The sequence below is a fragment of the Corvus kubaryi genome, unplaced genomic scaffold (genome assembly GCF_017639235.1).
Source record: "Corvus kubaryi isolate FWS band 111438036 unplaced genomic scaffold, C.kubaryi_AGA036_p1.0 65005, whole genome shotgun sequence".
NCBI lineage: Eukaryota > Metazoa > Chordata > Aves > Passeriformes > Corvidae > Corvus > Corvus kubaryi.
The window spans coordinates 35,124-55,824 of NW_024581686.1; the positions used below are offsets into that span (position 1 = coordinate 35,124).

The window sequence follows — 20,701 nt, forward strand, 5'->3', positions numbered from 1 at the left end:
TGGATTGACAAATTCTGCTTCTTTGGTGTAAATATGTTTTTTAGATTTTATTTTATATAAGCATGGAAAATTTTCTCACAACAAGTTTCAACTGATAATGGTTGAATTTATTATTACATTTATGGCCTATACTGGATCCATTTACATGGGAAAAATTCTCCTTTCATTTGTTAGCCAGTTTCAGCAGCTTGAAGGTTTCCCTTGAATTTAAAACCATAGTCTTAGTGAATCATAGATTCACAGAAAGATTGAAGATGGAAGGAACCTCTGGAAGTCACCTGATCCACCTGTCCTGCTCAAGCAGCGTCACTGAGAACCAGTTTTCCAGGACCATGTCCAGATGGCTTTTGAATATCTTTAAGGGTGGAGAGTCTACGATGTCCCTGGGCAACCTCAGCCAGTGCTTGGTCACCCTTACAGTGAAAATGTGCTTCCTGATGTTCAGAGAGAACCTCCTGTTTCACTTGCACTCTGATCCTGTCACTGGACACTTCTGAAAAGAACCTTGCTGTTCTTTCCACCCTTCCTTTAGGTATTTATACACTCTGATGAGATCTGCCCTGAGCTTTCCCTTCTCCAGGCTGAACAGTTCCAGCTCTCACTCTCTCAGCCTTTCCTCATAGGAGAGGTGCTCTAGTCTCTTCATCATCTTTGTGCCCTTTCACTGGACTCTCTCCAAGCCCTTTATAATGGATATATCTAGAAAAGACATAGGAAAAATAAAATAATAAAAAACTGAAATATTAATAAATAACAGAGATTTATAAGAAGAGGATAAAATGCCTAAATTAACAACAAGAAGGAGGAAATTATATCTCCTTGATTCCATCTCTTTGTTCCCACCAGTCTTTTCTTGGTATGACATATATTGATTTCCATTATGTAAATAATTAGAGGCTTTCAAATTACCCTCAAATGTCTATTTTTGATGAAACCTGTACTTTGACACACAAATCAAGGATTTAAGTTCCTCTACTTAGTTAGGGTTCAAGCTGATATCTTGAGCCAAGAAGTCCCCAATGTATTTGAGTTTTTTTAACAATTAGAAGTTTGTTTTTTGAAGACATATTCTACTGAGTTAGAGCATTCCCAGTCCTCTCCTCTGACACCGAATGTCTGAATGATTTTTTTCTCGGAAGAGAAATAAGGACTTCTCTTTTTTGAACACATACAGAATGTCTTTAGCATAGGTATTGCTGCAGTCCACAGTCGTGGCTTATTAGATTGTAAGCATGCAGGTTGTTTATGTTTCTTAGGACAGAATATTCATTGGCTTGTACTGAGGAGAAACATTCATGGTCGGAGTGGGTAACAGGTAAGTTTACTCCTGTGGCTGTATTGAACTGGCATATTCAAATTGCAACATCATTTGGAGTGTTTTGGCAAAAAAAGGACTGTTCATGAAAGAAACATTTTCCACTCTCTACTGCTCTCTAATTTTACCATCTTTTTAGTGATACAGCAACTGAAAAAAGGAAAAGACTCTACGTAAATCACTGAAAGAAGACCTACTGTCTGCAAATCATTGTCTAATCAAGTGCTAAAATTCTACACCAGTGAAATTTTAGTAGAAGTTTCAAGAACTTAAGCAGGGTAGCTGCATTCATTACTCTCTGAGATCTGGCAGGACTCCTTTCTGGAGCAGCAGCTGCAAATTAAATCTCCTCCACATTACCCATTTTCAAACATTATTTTGGATTATTTTGACTAGATTTTTTAATATAGTTAATTGCCAGTGAGACCATTTTATTGGGACATATTGCTTATACTAATGGGTCACTATTTTCTCTTCCCCTTCTTTCCTGGAAACACCATTCCTTCCATGTAACAAATAACTAAGGCTGTTTTGTACTCCATGTCCTCTTTCATAACCTGGAGATCTTTCTGCCCTTGGAAGGCCTTTGCTGACTCTTGGAGGAGAACTGTGTCGACTCTTGGAGGAGAACTGTGTCTCCTCTTGGTCTCTTGTTGTAAGAGGGTGTACCTCCTTGTCCTGGCTAGCTTTCTCTTTAGTTTCCTGCAAACAAGATGGGTTTTGTAGGAGGAGTGTTGATTTACAAGCAGGATTTACTTCAGAATAAACCTATATTCAGGAAGAACAAGACAACTTTTAAATTACTTGAATTCCCATAACTTTTGAAGATCAAGGAATGTGTTAGTGCCACACTGTGTTCAGTGTCATGTTCTGAGACTGGCTCTAAATTCAATACTTATTTTTTTGAGTAATGGCGAATGAAGGATCTTAGTTATAAAAAAGTTTCATATATTTTCTGGTGCTCCTTGGGTACTTTTGTCATGTGCTGTAGGTTGTTTGTATTACCAGAGCTATTACAAACTCAGAGGTGTTAGACTGACTCAGTCACCTGCATGACAAGGGCTGGACTACATAGATTTTATGCTGTCTTTTGGAAGCACACCCTCATTAGGATTCTTCTTGCAGAATTTCCTCTTGTAATTCTGGATCTGTATCTCATACAACTTTTCTATTGCTGGATGCCATCCAAATGAACATCCCTGTAGGCTTCAATGTTTCTCCTGATATTATCAAGACTGATTAGAAAACCAGGGAGCTAGAAATGACAAGTGACATGAGGGGAATCTTTGTTAGATTTCTCCTGAGGGCATTTGGCACTGGGAGAGTTCCACTGTTTCTACTGACAGTAGAAGTACACTCAGGACCAGACACATGGTCAACCATGCACACAAAGCCTGGTTTTATAGATGTTCCCACAAACCACAGCTTCTACGTTGGTCCAATGCTAGGGGAAGTCCCCAAAATACTTTGAGCCTTTAAGTATGGGTCTTCATCTTTCTCCATCTTGCTCAGTCATTCTTAACCATTTTGATTTGGTAGGCTTTTGTTCTCAGTGCATTTGGTTAGCTCACACTGTGCATCTTATGTAGCATTGATGTAAATTGACGTGGCAAGGATGTGTAAATGAATGTGGTAAATGCAAGTGGCAAGGAAAAATCTGGGTCCATCTAATCCAGGAGACCAGTATACACACTGTCTTTTGTATTCAGTGATGTTCATCTTTCTTGTGCACTGTGTTTGCTTAATCCCTGCTCCGCAGCTAGGGCCCTTCTTGGCCCGGCCTGGCACCAGCTGTTGAAATACTCTCACAGTCCGCCATGGATCAAATTCCATTATCCTGCGCTATAAGTAATGGACATTCACTGGTCTATTCTCTTGAATTAAACTGTGTTTAGATCTTGGAAACTGAGAAAAAACTTGGAGTTTAATTCCACTCTAACTCATGTTTTCCTTGGATATGGAAACAAGACTGGTTTTCATCACAGGAAAAATGGCATTTTTACTTCAAACTTGCTAGCAACTTCTGTGACTGTAGAAGATACTAGCAATAGTTTTGTCCTTATCACTGATGCAGTGGATGGGAGGTAGGAAAGCATTCCCCCAGGCATGAACTTTGGCTTGGTTTACACTTGTTCTCAGCTTCATGAGCGATTACCATCTCTGAGAGGAAGCATGTATCTTTACTGTCAAGAAAATGATTTACTTTGTTTCTTATTTTAAACATAGATATGTTTTAAAGGAAGACAATACCTCTTATCCAACAGAACAAGGAATTTAGTTTGGCATATTGTAATTGCACAGGACTTTGAAGACAAAGAAGACAAATAGTTCTAGGATAGAGAATAGTGTGGGAGATTGTCCTCTTAGCTTCCCTTCTCACTTTGCTGCTGCTGACTTTAGGGTTACTGCACATAGTAAAGCTCTGCAGGGAATGCTGAAACAATACAGATCACAAAATCACAGAATCATTTAGTTTGGAAAAGACCTCCAAGATCATCAAGTCCAGCCTTTGACTAATGACCACCTTGTCAACTAGACCATGGCACTAAGTGCCACGTCCAGTTGTTTCTTGAACACTTCCAGGGACAGTGACTCCATCACCTCCCTCGGCAGCCCATTCCAATACTTAACTACCCTTTCAGTGAAGAAGTTCTTCCTAATGTCCAACCTGAGCCACCCCAGGCACAGCTTAAGACTTTGTTCTCTCATCCTGTCACTGGCTGCCTGGGAGAAGAGGCTGACCCACACCTGGCTACACCCTCCTTTCGGGCAGTTGTAGAGAGCGATAAGGTTACCCCTGAGCCTCCTCTTCTCCAGGCTAAACACCCCCAGCTCCTTCAGTTGGTCTTCATAAGATATGTGCTCTAGACCCTTCAACAGCCCTGTTGGTATTCTCTGGATATGCTCCAGCTCCTCTTTGTTGTACTGAGGGGCCCAAAACTGAACACAGGATTCAAGGTGTGGCCTCACCAGTGTAGAGCACAGAGGGACAATCACTTCCCTAGTCCTGCTGATCACACTGTTTCTGACACAAACCAGGATGCTGTTGGCTTTCTTGGCCACGTGGGCACACACTTGCTCATGTTCAGGTGGCTTACCAGCACTTTTCCCTATTATGACTTTCAAATGGAATTTGTGCCCCACCAAAATCAGCCAGTAATTTCTCTCTTGCCCATTTCTCTGAATGAGCAGCTTGCTCTGCCACTTCTATGGGCATCTCTATACCTGGTTTTTTCCCATGTCCTTACATGTAATTGCAATAATCCTTGGCTATAGCACCCTTATTCTTACCAGCCCTCTCTCCTGCTTCCATAGCTTTGACTCTTTCCCCTACAGTCATCATTCATTTTCCTCACAGTATCCTTTATGGACAAAATGACCTTCCTGAAATCTTGCCCAGGCAACCCACCAACTCCACCTGCACAAAAATCTTCTTAGTTATAAGTAGAGCTACAGGAGCCTGGGAAGTTCATTAGAAGTATGAAACTAAATGAATACACTGATGATTTAGTCAGGCCCAAAGGTCTGTGATTTGTCCTGTGGTTTATGTGGCTGAATCTGTGCAAGAAACCTGTCTTTCTAAGCTGTGACTAAATATTTAGGTGCTTGGAAGTTATAAAATATGAGTAGGAGGCTGGTTTCTGCAAAGCTTGCCTCACTTTGCTATGTGACAGTCCTACAGTTTGGCTCAATGGATTATTCTGAAGGGCTTGTCTTCATTTAATTGTATTTGGTTTAGTGTCTTTTTCATTTTATTAGAAAGAAAATCCCATGTGACTAACACAGATGCATCTCTTCTCTATTTAACGTAACAGTAACATATTAGGCAGTGCTTTCAACATTCCCCACCGTGAAATGAAATGAAAGTTTTTTAGATGAGGCTCAGCAGGTTTCCCTTTACTACTCCAGTTTTAATTTTGTTATAATTTTCTGTGCAATACTGTAGATAATATAACTGACAAATTTTCTAAAATCTTGACTTTGAGTAGAAGTGGAAGCAGAATGCATAGCAGCAAACTAACTTAGATGCTCAGTAAGAGAAGTTACAAAAAGACTTCAAAACTTCTTTAAAAGAAGCTCATAATTATCTTCATGAAAGTTTGATGCTATACAACAGTCTTGCCAAATACATTTTATATGAACTTACTGTGTGCCTAAAATTCTATTGAAATACCCTCAATGCATTGCCTCTTTATATCTGCATGGAATATACCAAGTTGAATGTATATAGAAAGTAAGTATTTGTTATAATAAGTAAATGTCCACTATTCCCATTTACCTCTCAACCTGCAACACGAATTGACTACTTACATATTGGAAACAGCTGAAATAAGTTAAGAGAAGAGGACTGAAAACAATCAAAGGTCAGATCTAAATCAAAACACAACATACTTAAAGTTGGTTTTATTTTTTCTAGTCCACTGACAACTTCATAACCACTTTACTAATTGTATACCTGCAAAACATAGGTCACCTTATAGTAATCTTCTATATTCCCCTGACTATTTCAATATCTGTGCAGAAAATGCTATCCTCTGTGTGTTGCTACTCTGTCATATATCAGTGTTAGTGAAAACCTGTCACAAACCCTCCATATTTTGTTCCAAATAATTTATTAAACTGATGTTGTGCCATCAAATGACCCCTATAAACCTTGTACGGGAAAACAGCACAATAAATAATGCTTTATGAAAACATTTCTTGAGACGATAAATAATTCAGCCTTAATAGTGTATCTTGAGCTGACGAATGCAAGGGTTTATGTGGAGAATATTCTTATATGTTATTATAAGGACCACGACAGTACATGGAGAAAAATGAAGTTGAATTTCTTCTTTCCATACTTTTTCCACGCTGCACCTACACCGCTGCATATAGGAAAAGGCTGTACATCTCACAGCAAGTAATAGTTGTAAGAGGAAATTAACAATGTTTGCAATTACTTTAATAATTCTTAAAGATGCAGTCATGCCAGATGCAGAGTGCTCTCAAATTACGATGTGTTCAAAAGGTTTTGATTGTTTTCAGCACTTCTTCAAGACCACCAGAACTGTATTAAACCCTAGCAATGTAGTTCTATATGTCCCCCTAAGGGAAGAGCTCTTTCTTCTGAGCCAAACATACTCAGTAACGTCAGAGAGTTTGAAGCTATTGCATATTGCAACATACGTTCTTCATTTTTATTGATGCTAACAAGCATTTTAGAAATACTTAATAAGTCTGGCAGTAAGTGCCATATCATTTCAGGACAGGGATGCACCCTACATTTGTTGCTGCCAACTTATGGTTAGGAAAGCAGAGACAATGTCAATTTGAAGGTTACTTCGCCATCATACTTTAAAAGTATCGTGGTAGTGGCCGATAATATGTTTAAAACCAGTAGGGTGGCTGAGATTGTCACCTCTGTCAGCACGAGGTGGGAGTAGAGGTCCGTTTCTGGACAGAAGATGTGCCCCTTGCAGCAACACACTTAGTTCAGGGGCACTGAGTTCCAAGGGGTCATTTGGAAAAGAGGAGCTTATTTATCTTGACTTTGTCTTGTCAAGTCAAGTGAAGTCACTCTCTCCAGACAAGGGTCAGCTTTCTTACTTTAGCTATTGTAGCTTCAGCAGATATTCTGTCTTCTCAATCTTTGAAGATAATGTTCAACTAGTATGGTTTCTCCAGCAAGAGAAAAGCTGCAAACTACAGTGTTGTGACTCCTCATCACTCTCTTGCCAGATGCCAATACAACAGCATGTGAAAAACATGTTGGGGAAGATGTTTAAGCTGTGTATTCCTGTGCCCTGAACTGCCTGTATTGGAGACTGGGAAATGTAACAGAAAGTTTCCAAGAAAAGAGGACGTTGAGAAACTTAATCTCCTTTCCACTGAGGCAATCTGCCAGGAAAGACCTACTGTAGGCAAAATTTGGGCAAAAAGCCTCTTCTCAGAAAACAACAACTTTGGTTGGGGAGGAAACATAAAGACAACTGGTCATGTCCTTAATTCCTTATTATGTTTTGCTTAACCTTGGCATTAGTGGAGTAATACAAGCCAGGCTTTCAAAATCTGCCCCGGTGCTTCAAAAAACACATTGCCTGAAGTCAAATGTATTTTTCAGAGTCACAGCAAAAATGCCATTGAAAATGTGGAAGCCTGGGAGGTCACGCTGTCACCACGCCAGTAATTTGTCTGGAGAATATTCTGTGCTAGTTAAATTGGGTACCAACTAGCCATATTATAGCCAGATTAGCAATGGTAGAAGGCTGCTGGAGGGAATGAACACTCAAAAATTAACTTAGGTCTATATGGAGATAATGGGGATACATATGAACAATTTGGGGGATTTTATCACTGTACTTTCGTGTTAAGTTTTAATTAAATAGGCCAGTTTTCTTTTTTCTTTTTATTTTTTGCTGTTTAACTTGGTGACTTTCCTTCCCTTCCACCTCTTTTTCTCTAGCAGCCTTTTAAGTGATAATCCACCTTGCTTCTTTGTAAAATTTTCTTTTCTGCATCTTCCTCTTCTGTAGATTTTCTTGTTTTCTCCATATAGGTTTTTTCCCCTTGTCTTTTCCCATCTTTGCTACAACATTCTCCCTTTTCTCTATATTCCTTGCTCCACTCCTAAAAACTTTTTGTTACATCTGCTGTCTGCCATTCCAGAAATCGATCTCCATCTCTCCTCTCCAGTAAAAGACTGACTTTGGTGGGAAAGCAAGGATCACAATAATCTCCACTTTTTTCTTTTTTTTTTTTCCCAACAAGACACTGTTCTCGTATCCTGTTGGGTGAAAGCAGGACCAGGCAAACCTCTTCCATTCTCCTCCATGAGGGCCTTTTGCCCTAAGTGATCTGGGTGTGGTGAGCTCAGATAGCCTGCTGATGCTTTCATTGCATGGGCCACAGGGAGGGGATGTACCTTTCATTCCCTCCCCTACAAAGAGCCCTACCACAGCGCCAAGATGATGAGAATCACTGAAGCAGACGGATGAGCCTTGGGGCGGGAGGGGGGAATAAATAATGGCTTGTTGTCAACCCTCCCTTCTGCATTAGGCTGCCAGATGATTGCTTATTCCTTGCTCCCACCCACACCCTTCATGCCACCACCAGCATTTTTGGTCCTTTGTGGCTGAGGTTGTGGGCTAGTCAGCGGATGAGTCAGCTCTGCTAACCAGTGCTTTTCCAGCTCCCCATGGCAGGGATAGCTTGGGCGGAAGAGTTTCAGCCAGCACTATCTGCTTGGAAGATGGGGGCTGCTTGGGCACGTTAATTGATTTATTTAGAATTTCACCATTCTGCAAATAAAGAGCAGGTTTCCAGGGCTATGCAATACATCTCCTCTTGTTCTCTTTGCATATGCTCTGATGCAGGAAGTTTTGAAGCTACACCCTTTATACCATCTGTTAGTATGGGAGTGTGGAGTGAATGGGAAATTCAAACTTTGAATGGGTCAGGAAATTCAAGTTTTGCTCTCACAACTAACTACATGTTGGTCTCAGATGGGACTGTAGCTCATCGGGTTAATGTACAAAACGAATCTTGCACCACAGCTGAGCTCCCGCACCACAGCTGAACTTGGCACTGCGACCGAGTGGGAGAAGAGAGGATGAGAGCTTCAAAATACCTTTGTGCCTCCTCAATGCTGGGCAGGCCTGGGCCTCTTTAGTGCTTCCCAGGGGTCAGAACACCCTCCGGGACTGGCACATGCAGCCTCTCACAGCTCATGTTGACTGGGGAACATCTGGCCAATGGAAAATACATCAGGCAGAAGAATGTTCCAGCTGCCCCGTTCCCAGCCTGCCCCATCCTGCCTTGGCTCCATCAACTCCCGGCTGTGTTGCCGTGGCTCGAGAGCAATCGTTAGGTACTCCAGCTCCTTTTCTTATTCTCCACATCAGGCAAAGGCTATGCTGTGCTGGGACAGGTGATATGAACCACCAAATGTGGAAGGCTCAGCCACAGCTAGTGACTAAACAACTGAAAAATTTGTTTTAGACTAATTTCTACAGCCACACTATTTGCTGTCCTTTTCAGTCTGCGTAGTACGAGCGTATTTCCAGGCATCCTTCAGTGGTTCTGACCAAGCTAGACCTTACTGCAAGCTAGACATTGCAGTAGCAAAACACTCTTTTCCTCCTCTTCCAGACAAAATCTGGCCGTTTACAAGTATGTACAGTATATTGGGGCAGAAGGAAGAGGGTGAGGGTAGAAGTGATTTTGTGAGTATGCTTGCTGTAATTTTTATAACCAAATTATTCAGAAATCCTTAGGTTTGAGTCTAATGGCTGTAATTTGTCACAGTACTTAAACTTATTTCCAATGAAAAAATACCTCTTAGTAGCTATTTAAAGTCAATTTATTCATTAAAAAGTGATTTATGGTACACTAATCTGAAATAGTTTGATTTTGGATTATTAGTTGGGGTATCAGTGAACTCTATTACATTTCTTTGGATAATTTTCAGATTAAATAAACTCCATAAAGGACTAAAAAAAAATAACATATAGGCAGATTGGCAGCTAATCCAAATTACTGGATGCATGTTCTTTTATATACATAGGCAATGTACAGATCTTCCAAATACCAGGTGAAAGATATTAAGAGCCATGGAGGGAGTGGGGAAAGCTTGCAGTAATTACTTGGAAATTGGCATATGAGAAGTCATTGTTTATCCTTATTTCACTATACTAAATTACTGACCAATTCTTTCTCTAGAATTGCAGATCCAGTGGGACTTAGACACATGTATTAGCTGCCTCCTTGCATCTCCTTAGAAAATGGACCAATTGACCACACTGTCTTTGCGTATGAGAGGTCATATTCTTGAAAAAAGATTAGAAATATTTTACTCTCATATAATAGGGGTTATAAAAAAGATTCTCAGAAAGGCAAGACTTCTTAGGTACCAGATCTGTGGCCAGACTGGCATGCAGAACAGAGCTAAGCAGCAGTATTCTAGCAGCTGTTTACCCCCAAATGCCCGTACATGAACTCATTCCTGCTGTTAGCAATGATTTCTTTGCCAACTGCCTCCAGAAGAGCAGTGTAATTTGTTTGTATAGGTAAGGTAGCCCAACAGCATTCTCACGCATCTCTTTCCATACGTAGAAAGGAAAAAATGCCATGTTAATTAAATACTTGCATTAGTATCAAGCGCTGTTTTTTTCTAGATAAACTTCTTGTGCTTTAGCCAAAGTCCGTAAACAGGGACAAAGTCTGTTTAGGCAAAAGTTGATCCTGTATATTTTTCATTTCCATGGGAAGTTGTTGTAGTGGCAAGTGAATAGGCACAAGTCAGTAACATAGGACTAAAGGTAACATCTTCAGAAGTCTCAGAAATCTTTGAAATTGGGACTTATCTTCAAAAATGCCCGTGGCTTTGTCTGCACTTGTACTGTTACTCTCTAGGTCACTCTGGAGGCTGTCAGCGCCTTCCCTTTACATACTGGTGTCTCTGTCTCATCACCTCCACAAACATTTTGACCAAGCTGAGAAGCTGCAGTGATGCTCGGCACCTGAGGTTAAGCCTGCCTCTACAATATGAGTGTGCCAAGCTCTGACAGTGAGGTCCACCAGCAGTAAAGGCACAATTCTCTGTCCAGCTTCCAACCTAATTTCTCTCCATAAATATGGGTGAGACCTGGAGCAGAGATAAGGCCAATTATGGGATGTCATTAGTTTCATATCAAAGCTGGACCGAGACATCATCTTTTGTGTCAATGGCAAACTGCAGTGCAGATGGGAGAGGACCTCTCCCACTGCTGGGTGAAGATACACATCAAGGTCAAGCCTAAAGTGTAAAAAGCCCTCATTTTGGATAAAGCCAAGGGTACTTAACGGCCTGTGGGTGCATCTCCAGAATGCCTGAAACTGTCTGTAGCATGTGTGGGCACACCTCAACAAGCTTTCACCTGTTCAGTGTGTCTAATAATAGTAGTGAACTCGCAGGACAGTGTGCAAACTGCATCCCACACTGTGAGTCCTCAACAGGCTTAGTGCTGTGCCCTCATTCCTATTGTTACTTATTTAAGCTGGATTATAAAGCTGGTTTGGGCAAGCCTGTTTGTGCTGCCTTTAAATGAAATGTGTCTGTACGCTAATCCTCACAAAATATCAATGAGCAATATAGCCACCATAATTTTTTAAATTATAGGCTTCAAAGTAATTTAACAGCTTTTGAAAACTTTCTTTCAGGTAATTAGTGCAAATAATTAATGATGAAACAACAACGGTTGCTTTCATAGCATTAACTGCTTGTGAAAATAGGCCAAGCCCCCCCTTCATTGGGTAGAGTTCACTTACCTTAAGAGGAAAAATATTTTAAACTTTTTTCTTTAGATTCCCTACTGCCTCATCACCCAAAGTCATTCCAGATATACCTGCAAGGCATGTCCATACAACAGATTACTATGTTGGTCATTTGTGGGATACTTGGCTAAAATAAAGTAGACTTTTCTGACCTAGGAACAAGCTCTAACTAGAACTTGTTGTACGTTCAGAGTATTCCTTCAGAATCAATCCATAAGCCTGTTTCCTGCTTTACTATTTCCGTATTGTTGTTTCTAACAGTGCAGAGGGTCAATGTTTAATTCAGGGCAATTGTATTTGTTGTTTACTGAATCTAATGTTTGTTTACTGCTTACCATGACTTTTAAATATCTTAATTAGCATAATTCACAGTAGCACCTGTTTGGTGAACATGGACCTTTAAGATAATAAAAAGGAACAGGCTAATGAAATATTTGCAAAAGGTGCCAGTATAGTTTAAAAGAATTGTAGAGATATTTAGCTTCAGCTTTTATTGCATTCTACTCAGGCAACATCATTCCACCCAGACAGAACTTGAAGCTATATGCTTCCTCCCTGATCAAACTGAAATAAAATAATGCCATGGCATATTTGGGGGAATCCCATACGATAATATGCATGTGCCTTATATCTGTGTGGGTTGAAAGGATGAGCTGCCTCTTTAAAAAGCTTCCATGAACCTGTATTGTTGTAGTAAGCTCTGGTAGGCGAGGGGTTGCGTGACTGCAGCAGACTCATTTGTGACCTCAGAAAAGTGGTTATGAAAGTGATCTCTTGATCAGAGGAATAGAGCTCTGCTGCCTGCCAGACCAGCAATGCAGAAATGAGCCTCCTCCCTGCAAATCTGCCCCGGCAGGAGAAAAAGTGTTCCTCTTTTCGATGCAGTGTGATGATTCCTCTGAAAAATTCTTGGGCTTAAAACAAAGTGGGCTCTAGAGTATATGCTGTCTCCAGTTAAATTTCACGTTTTTAAAAAATGTGCAAGATCATATTTGCTTTTTGCGGCTTGTAGTTTTCACTTTTCTGCCTTAAACTGACGCCTATTTTCCTTAGTTCAGCTTTAGTAAGCCTTGTTTCAGTGGTTATTGGAGTGACTCTGGCAGTAAACCACAGTGTATATCCAATGGAGATCATATTGTAACTGGTGAAAGTGCAATATAAACTACTGTTCATGTCACATGATGAGTAAAACAGATCTGATGAATCAGTAGGTAAGAAATCACTGTTTTTCATCCAGAGACCTGTGACAGGAAAGAAGCACTAGAAGTAATTTATCTATCATAATTCTCTTTATACACACTATTCACCTCGCATTGATCACTCAGTGAAAGCTGCAATTGGCTACTATTGCCTAGAAAGTTGAAGCCATAATCCTATTAATTTCATGAATGAGATACAAGATTCTTGTCCTTATCCCATAAGGAATACTCGTTATTTCTTTGGTAACTTCTATGAGTCAAGGTAGCAGGCACCTTTGCAAGAGTCAGACTTGCCTGTTCAAGTCAATGACACATCTGCAGAAGAGTTGAAACTGGAGAAAAGGTTATGTTTTCTTAGCTAGGACTTTGTTTCTGAAATACAGAACATTGGTTTTCCTTATCTTCAAATGGGACAAGTCTGATAAGAACTCTATGCCTGCCTTGCAATTTTATCATTATATCTAAGTGATCTCTGGTTTTAAAAATTGAAAAGCAAATCAAAGAAGGGAGACGATTTACAGTCTTAGAGCATTCAAATATTACCTTTCCTGCCTTTTATAAAGACATAATTTTTATTACTTTTAGAAAATTTGAAGGTCCTAATTCTGGTTGTTGACCTAGGGACCATGACATTTTAAAAAAACTTAATTTGTCTAGTGCTGAATGGGAGAGAACATGTAAGCCCACTACTGGTCTGCTTAGGGTATTTGGCGTCTGCTTGGGCTCTTCTTCTGAGCATGGAACATGGCTGTCAAAAAAAGCAAAGCAAAACCTTTGTGAGGAAGTGAAAAATAAAAGTGATTGTAGTAATTGAATACATTGTGTGCATACATTTTCTAGGTCTGCAGAAGTTTCCTGTTCTGCAAAGGAATTTATTTTTGGACAAACCATAGCATCTTCTCTGCAGGCCCTCTGTCTTACCAGGGACTCCAGTTGGAAACAAGGTCAATCTGTTTGGATAGCTTCACAGGACTAGTCTTTAAATGCATACATTAAAATATTAATGTGGATAAAAACATATTTAAGAGATCCAGTGATTGTAACATTATCAGTTTAGGCTTCTGGCAGTTCAGTTTCTGACTTCTGTTGTCAGATAGTTCTTAATTTTGAGCTTTTAGGTAAGATTGTCATGCTACTGTTTTTCTTCATAATTCTAAAAGGTTCTGGAATACAGCTCAATGTTTTAAAATTACCTGCAAATTGATTGTGAAATAATTCTTTCAAACTTTTAGATAATATCCCTGATGTTTCATTTGCACTTATCTTGTCTCAGCACGCGTTTTTACTTCCTGAAGTAGAAAATCCAAAGCTTAAGGACCTCCTCTCAGGCATAGTTTCCCCACAGCACATGAGGTGCATTTAACTTCTCAAGGCTTCATGCAGCCCATGTCATAGTGACAGCCTCCACAGACTGAGCAGAAAAGACCAAGCAGAGCAGCTCTGCCTTAGAAAGAGAGCGCCAAGTTCTGTGGGGTGTGTGTGTTTGTCTGTGGTTGTGCAGCAGTGTGCTGTGATATCCAGCTGAGTTAAAGGTGGAGATTCTCCTATTTCCTCTGTCAAGCATATTTGCTTATTTTAAGTGCACTGGAAAGCAAGCGTGTCTTTGCTTTTAATATTGGATACAGTAAGGCTGTATATTAAAGAACTGTTCTTATGGTATTCCTGACTCTAAAACTGTTGGATCCAGATTTGGTTTTCTGGGTAACACATGCACATCCTGTGCACTAAGGTCTCAGTGTGAATATTTTAGATGCAGTGTTTATTTCATCTTAAAGGTTTCCTTTATCCTCTCCAGATCATGTGCATTGGCTATTTTTGAACAGTTTCTTGGATGATATACTGGCTTACTGACACATGCTTTTTCAACTCTCTTCTAAGAGACACTAACTTAAATTCCTCTTGGAACTAGCAGGTGTGAATTTAGCCTGTGTCTTTCCATGCAGAATGGTGCAAAGAAAGTTCTAAAGGGACAAGAAATGGAGGAGTGGAGGTCCAGGAGGTAGTCTGTTTGTTTCCAGGATCATAGTCCTGGAAAAGAGTTTATCAAATCCAAAAAGGGTAGCAAAGATGATGTAAATCTCACGTAAGTTAGTCATTGTCAGGTTGCTTTAATCAAGAAGGGGAAGAGATGTTTTCTTGTGCATTTTCCTAGTTGCGTTTATTTTCATGCTCAGTCTTTGATTTGAGTTCATTCTTCAGGGATTAATTACTAAATGTTCTAAACTATAGACCTAAATTGGAGACGCTAAAATGAGGCACATCTTCTGTAGACAATAGAGACAAAAAATTATCTGATAGTCTCAACGTAAATCTGTTATCAAGACTTCACTGCATTTCTTCTGTAACATGCAATTCTTACAATCACCTTTCCAAAAGCGGGAAAGATTCCAGTAGACTTCAATTGCTTACTTATGAACACACATAGCTTTCCTTTTAGCTGTCTTTTCAGTAAAAATGGATTTTGGTCTCATTACTTATGTTTCTGAAAAATATTTCAGACTCAAGTTTATTTCAATAGGCTGTTTATCATTAAATAATCTTTTTTGTTGTTTTTGGATGCAATGATTAGTCACAAGCTGCTCTTTCATCCTATGCTTAAATTTAGTCACATACAGGCTTTCTCATAAGGTTCTGATTTTTCTTATTGTCACTTCTGTGATATACTTTGTTTCACGTCACAGATGCTGCTGTTGTGCATCTGTTGTTTATTTTCTGTCTGCAACAAATTTTGTGGACAAGGCCGTGGCATTGCAGTGGGAATATAACAACATAAGAAATGCACTACTGTGTCATACCAGTGGTCCATCTAGTCTGGTATTCTTGTCTTCAAAATTGCCATCTTTTATCTACTTTAAAGCATTCTTGTGCTAGTGTTACAGGGCACTTCACAGTCCTCATATTGTGGGGTTGGGCAAACAGCAGTTCTGCGTTCAGTTTATCCATTGCCTTTATAATTTTGAAAACCTCTGTTGTATCTCCCCTCATCCTTCTCAGTAAAAAGTCACAGCCATTTTAGTCTCTCCTCAAAGGGCAACTGCTCCTGCTGTGGACATCAGGGTCCACTGATGTATTATTTTCATCAGGAGAATCAATCCTGAAAAAATGGCCTGATGACAATGAAGAAGTATGAGCCATATCAAAATAGGATAATATCCTTGGGCCACAGAGAGAGAAAACTATGGGAATTCAGAGGATATAGAGAACCACTTTTCAAAAATATATCTCAACAAGGGAAAAGATGAACAGCTATTCAGACAAGAAGCCATTATGAAGGATGTTTTGAAGAATGGGGAAACTCCTCAAGTGTTTTTGATAGATCATGTTCTCCATAGATCCTAGAATCAAAGTGCCCTGATCTGCTGTTCCCCTGAAAATGTATATATATCATGATCCATGGGATTTGCTGAGGTCCCATTCAAGCAATCAGGATGTAGCAGGTCAGAACACACTGCAATACACTTAAGGCTAATTGTGGATTAGTTTGGTGAAGTCATGAATGAAAATATAAAACTACATTCATCGTACATTCTGAGGTCCTTAACTCTGAAACTAAACAATGTTAAGCAGGCTTTCTAAATATGATACACTTCTCTTAAACTTTTTTTTTTTCTGCTCTAAACTTATGCTGAGTATCTTGATTCTGATTCATAGACATGTAATTTGCCAGCTTAAGGTGCAAGGAATCTGTTGGAATCATCTTAATTTTTTGTGAGGGATGTGGGTATTGATTTTAAAGTGAAATAAGTGGTTTGCAGATTTCTTACTCGAGGTTGCTCAGGCAACCTCAGGTTTGCAATCCATTATATACTCAGGTTTGCAATCCATTTTGTAGTTTGACAGAATAGCCATTTTTATTTACATTTATGTGTTTATTTAAAAGGTTGTGCAAGCAAACATTCAGGCAAGCTAACGTATTACAGCTTAATTAAAGAATGGAATAGTACACATATAAAATTAAGGCCTCAGGACTGAACGTATAAATCAATAAGCTTCCGTGATCAAATCATCATATTTAATGTAGTAGAAAATAAAATGGAATTGTGAAGACAAACAGGAAGACTGTTACTTGGAATAAGTCTCATATCTTGGGATAATTTCAGAGGACTTCATGTCTTCAGCAGTCTTATAGCCAATGTAGTCTACCAGACCAAGTGATAACTCAAATATTTACTCACAGTGATGCAAACAGATCTCTAAAATATCTCCTTTGCCAATGCACAATGTGGGGTTGTCTGTTGGGGAGATGGTCTGTTGAGTCATATGAAGAGAGAAAGGTTGTAACAATAAGCTACAGAGAAGAAGTGTGTTTTCCAGACAAGTTCTTTCGAGTCTGTTGTTTGTATAGTTAGCACACAATTTGTTTCACATGAAGGCAGAGCTTTTCTTTGGATTTGTGATCCCTCAGAAATTATAGGATAAGGGAGATGTTACAGTCCTAGACTACATTTAAACTTGACATCCAAGTGTGATTTCTCATGAGATAGAGAGAATAAACCAGCAAAAAACCAGAAGAAAAGCTAATAGCTTTTTTTGCATATTCTCCATATGCATACACATTTTATAAAAGCCACTTCACCCCATTCTCAGCATTTCTTAAGTTATTCTACACATTTACAAACCAAGAATTCTGGAAACAGAAAGTGACCATCCAGAATTTACCCTAATGCTCATTCACCTAAAACGTTAAGCAACTCCTTATCTTACAAAATTAATCCCATTTGTGATTAAATAATGAAAGTTTTCCTGGAGGGAATGTGAAATGTCCTGGGAATACCCAAAACCTCTGAGGAACCTGCCTAAGTGAAGGTAGCTCTGTTCTGATCAGGGTGAGGTAGACCAGATGACCTTCAAAAGTTCCTTTCAACCTACAACTTACTAAGTTTTTGTGGTTCCCTATCCTGACTCAATTGACAGACCTGGGTTCCCCATGGGTGAACCACTTTCCTAAAGCTTCACAGAACTCCTTGCACCGCAGCACAACAACATTTGCAGGCAATTGTTTTCAGCTTCTCAGCTTGCCTCATGTAAACTCTGTTTCCCAAAGGCACACAGACCTCTTTTTCACATGCAAGAAAAAAAATACCCTGACTCGGTCACCTCTGTAAGAAGTCCTCTGTTTGTGTTTCTTCTTTCACCTGCACCTGGATTCTGATGCTGCCTTTTTGCTGGCCTACTCAGTACTGCCTGCCCTGGCATCATACCAAGTCCATTCCAAGGATCATGAATTCCTACCCCAAGCTGATTCTCTTACTGACAAAACCTTGCTCGACAGTTAGGTCAAGAGGGAAAAGATAAGACTGATGGGTTTTAGAGGTCAGTGTGAAGAAGATGGTGGATTTTTTCTGGGAACTGGAGCAAAGCACACCAGGACCTCCCCAAGGCAAGAGGCTTGTCCTTCTCCCCTTTTTGCCTGCTGGAAACCCTCTCTGAGATCTCGTCCTTAACATATTGTCAGATCGCCACTATATTTTCTAATGAGCAGAATCTCTCAGAGCTGATGTTTGTAGAAAAACTATAGGAATGAGAGCTTTTTTGCTCTTTTCTCTGTCTTTCTGTAGAAATAATTTCCATGTGTACTCTTACACACACACAGACAGCACTGGCAGCTGGATCACTGTTTTAGAGACTTTATCTGATCTGCAATAATTTCTGAAAACACAAAACCCTCCAGTGGGAGATAATGAAACCGACTGTATTGATGATCGCTCCAGCAGAGTATTTTACTGTTTGCAAAAGGATTTGACTGCGGGGAAACACTCTTCACCCTTCGCACAACGGGCTCTCTGCCTTCTCCCTGCTGCACGAGAGTTATTTTTCTGATCCTTTACTCTAAGCTCCTTTGCTTTTTTTAGGCAACTTCCAGATATCTGATACAGTATATAATGAGGAATTAGGTTCCATTACACGAAGGCTTAACCTTCTCAAAAAGCATTCAGCGCTTGCCAGGAGTCATCAATATTTAACAGCTGTTGTTATTATGAAATACTTCATAGGGTAATGTGGCTCGTCTGCTCGCACGCAAGGGTTTGAACGGCAGCCAGGCCCCTGTCAGAGCCGCCGGGAGATTGACAGGCGGCGAGGCTTGCGTGACAGCGGGGCCGGGGTTAGTCAGCACTCTGCCTCCTCCGCAGCGGGGACTTCTCCTCCCCCTCGCCTCCCTTCAAAAGGGCTCCTCCGGACGCGGTGGGACACGGGGCTGGGGGCTCAGGGGGGCTCAGTGGCCCCACCAGCCCCGCGCACGTCCGTGGGGAGAGGAGGGCAGCGCGGTGGTGGCATCTCTTTGATGCCGCTCTCGCGCGGGGGAAAATGGATGAGGCTCGCTGGGAAAGGGGAACGGTGGTTCGGGAAGAAAGAGCGGATGGGATCTGGAAAGCAAACAGTTCGGTTTGTACCTTAAATAAATGTCATGCTGTACTCGAGAAACTTCAAAGGGAAGTCGGATTTCAAAGCATCTCTTAAGAAGAAGCAGACTGAGAAAACCGCTAAGTTGGGAAGAAAAACTCTGCATTACTGCTAGCGTAATTTCATCTGGTGTTCTGGTAGCCTCCGCAACAGGACCAAGCACCATCCAGCTTTTATTCAGCTTTTATGCATTTTGGTGCTGATTTCTTTACCAAAGCATTTGTACAACCTGTGTGTTGTGGCCTTTCAGAGTGCAAATGTCCCTTTCATGCTGTTTGGCAATGTATAATAACTGCTCCTTATGCTGTGTATTTTTTAATTTCAGTGTGCATCTAATGACCCCCATCCTAATTGTCACTTGGTGTTCTCTGTAACAGAGCCAGAGGAAACAGACCATTTCAATTCATGACTCTAGGTTTGTGAAGCAGAATTGCTCATACCGAGTGTTTCCGAGTCAATTTGTTTTGTTTTCTTATTATTCAGAGTAACACGCAGAGCTGATTCTTCCTGCAGCTAGAAGATCCAGGAAGAGAGACCCTGTTCTCACTTCCTTTCGAGTAACAGTTACCAAACATAACATTTGCGTGCTTAAAACAGTGTCTCTGAACCTGCAATCTCGATTCGGGTATTTTCATCTGCCCGTTTCAAGAAATGATACCCTGGGCATCATTGGAGAGCACTGGTAGTCCTTGTAGACGGGCTTGAAACTGATTCACCAACTTGAATCTGATGAGGATGGTATGGTCCCTTCTTACACCTGAAAAGAACCCAGGCAAGGTGTTCAGTTCAGAAGCAGCATCCCTTCACTGCTCATTTCTTGCCTGTGCTGTTGCTGGATGCAGGCACCTGGGGCAGCTGGGGTACAGTTTGCCCCCTCATTAGTTTGTTACACACCCTAACTCAGGAGGTAATTTTGCTGATTATTTTCTGAAGAATGAATGTTGTGCTTGTGCAGAATGAGGTACAGAAACACTCCAGAGAATGTAATCCCATGGGTTTAAAAACTATGGTTTTATGAGAGTCCTGAAATCTCCATCCCTTTGAAGTAAAGAGTATCCTGCAATGAATAAATGTTCTGTTATTTCTGGGGGAAAGGGAATGGCTGGTTTTATAATGCTTCTATAGACTGTGTTAGGCAGCTTTTCTCTTCTTTACAATATTCCAGATTTGGTTTTTCAAGCCAAGGAGTTTGCAAATGCAGATAGAAATGCTTGTATCAGAACTGGAGGCTCAAAAGAGATCTCAGGTTTTTACATTGTTCTGGGCAGAGACAGTGCAGCTGTGAAAGGCTCAACAGCACTATCTGTTATAGTCTCCTCTGTGGACGTTTTTCTCCATTAATTAACTGTCAATTCTAACTCTACATTATTTTTTTTTGTTTCCACTCCTTTCACTGCTTTCAGATTAGAGATTGAAATGATGTCCTCAGATCTTTGACCTTTCCTCCAGGAAATTGCATAGGCCATTTTATTTCACTTTTTCTCCCCCTCTT

The 20,701-nt window shown here is 40.3% G+C and overlaps 1 protein-coding gene across 1 annotated transcript in view; it reads left to right on the forward strand.

Moving 5' to 3' along the window:
* Positions 1-20,701, forward strand: part of LOC121672849 (aryl hydrocarbon receptor repressor-like) — an 88,799-nt gene that overhangs the window by 32,418 nt on the left and 35,680 nt on the right. The window lies entirely within an intron of this gene.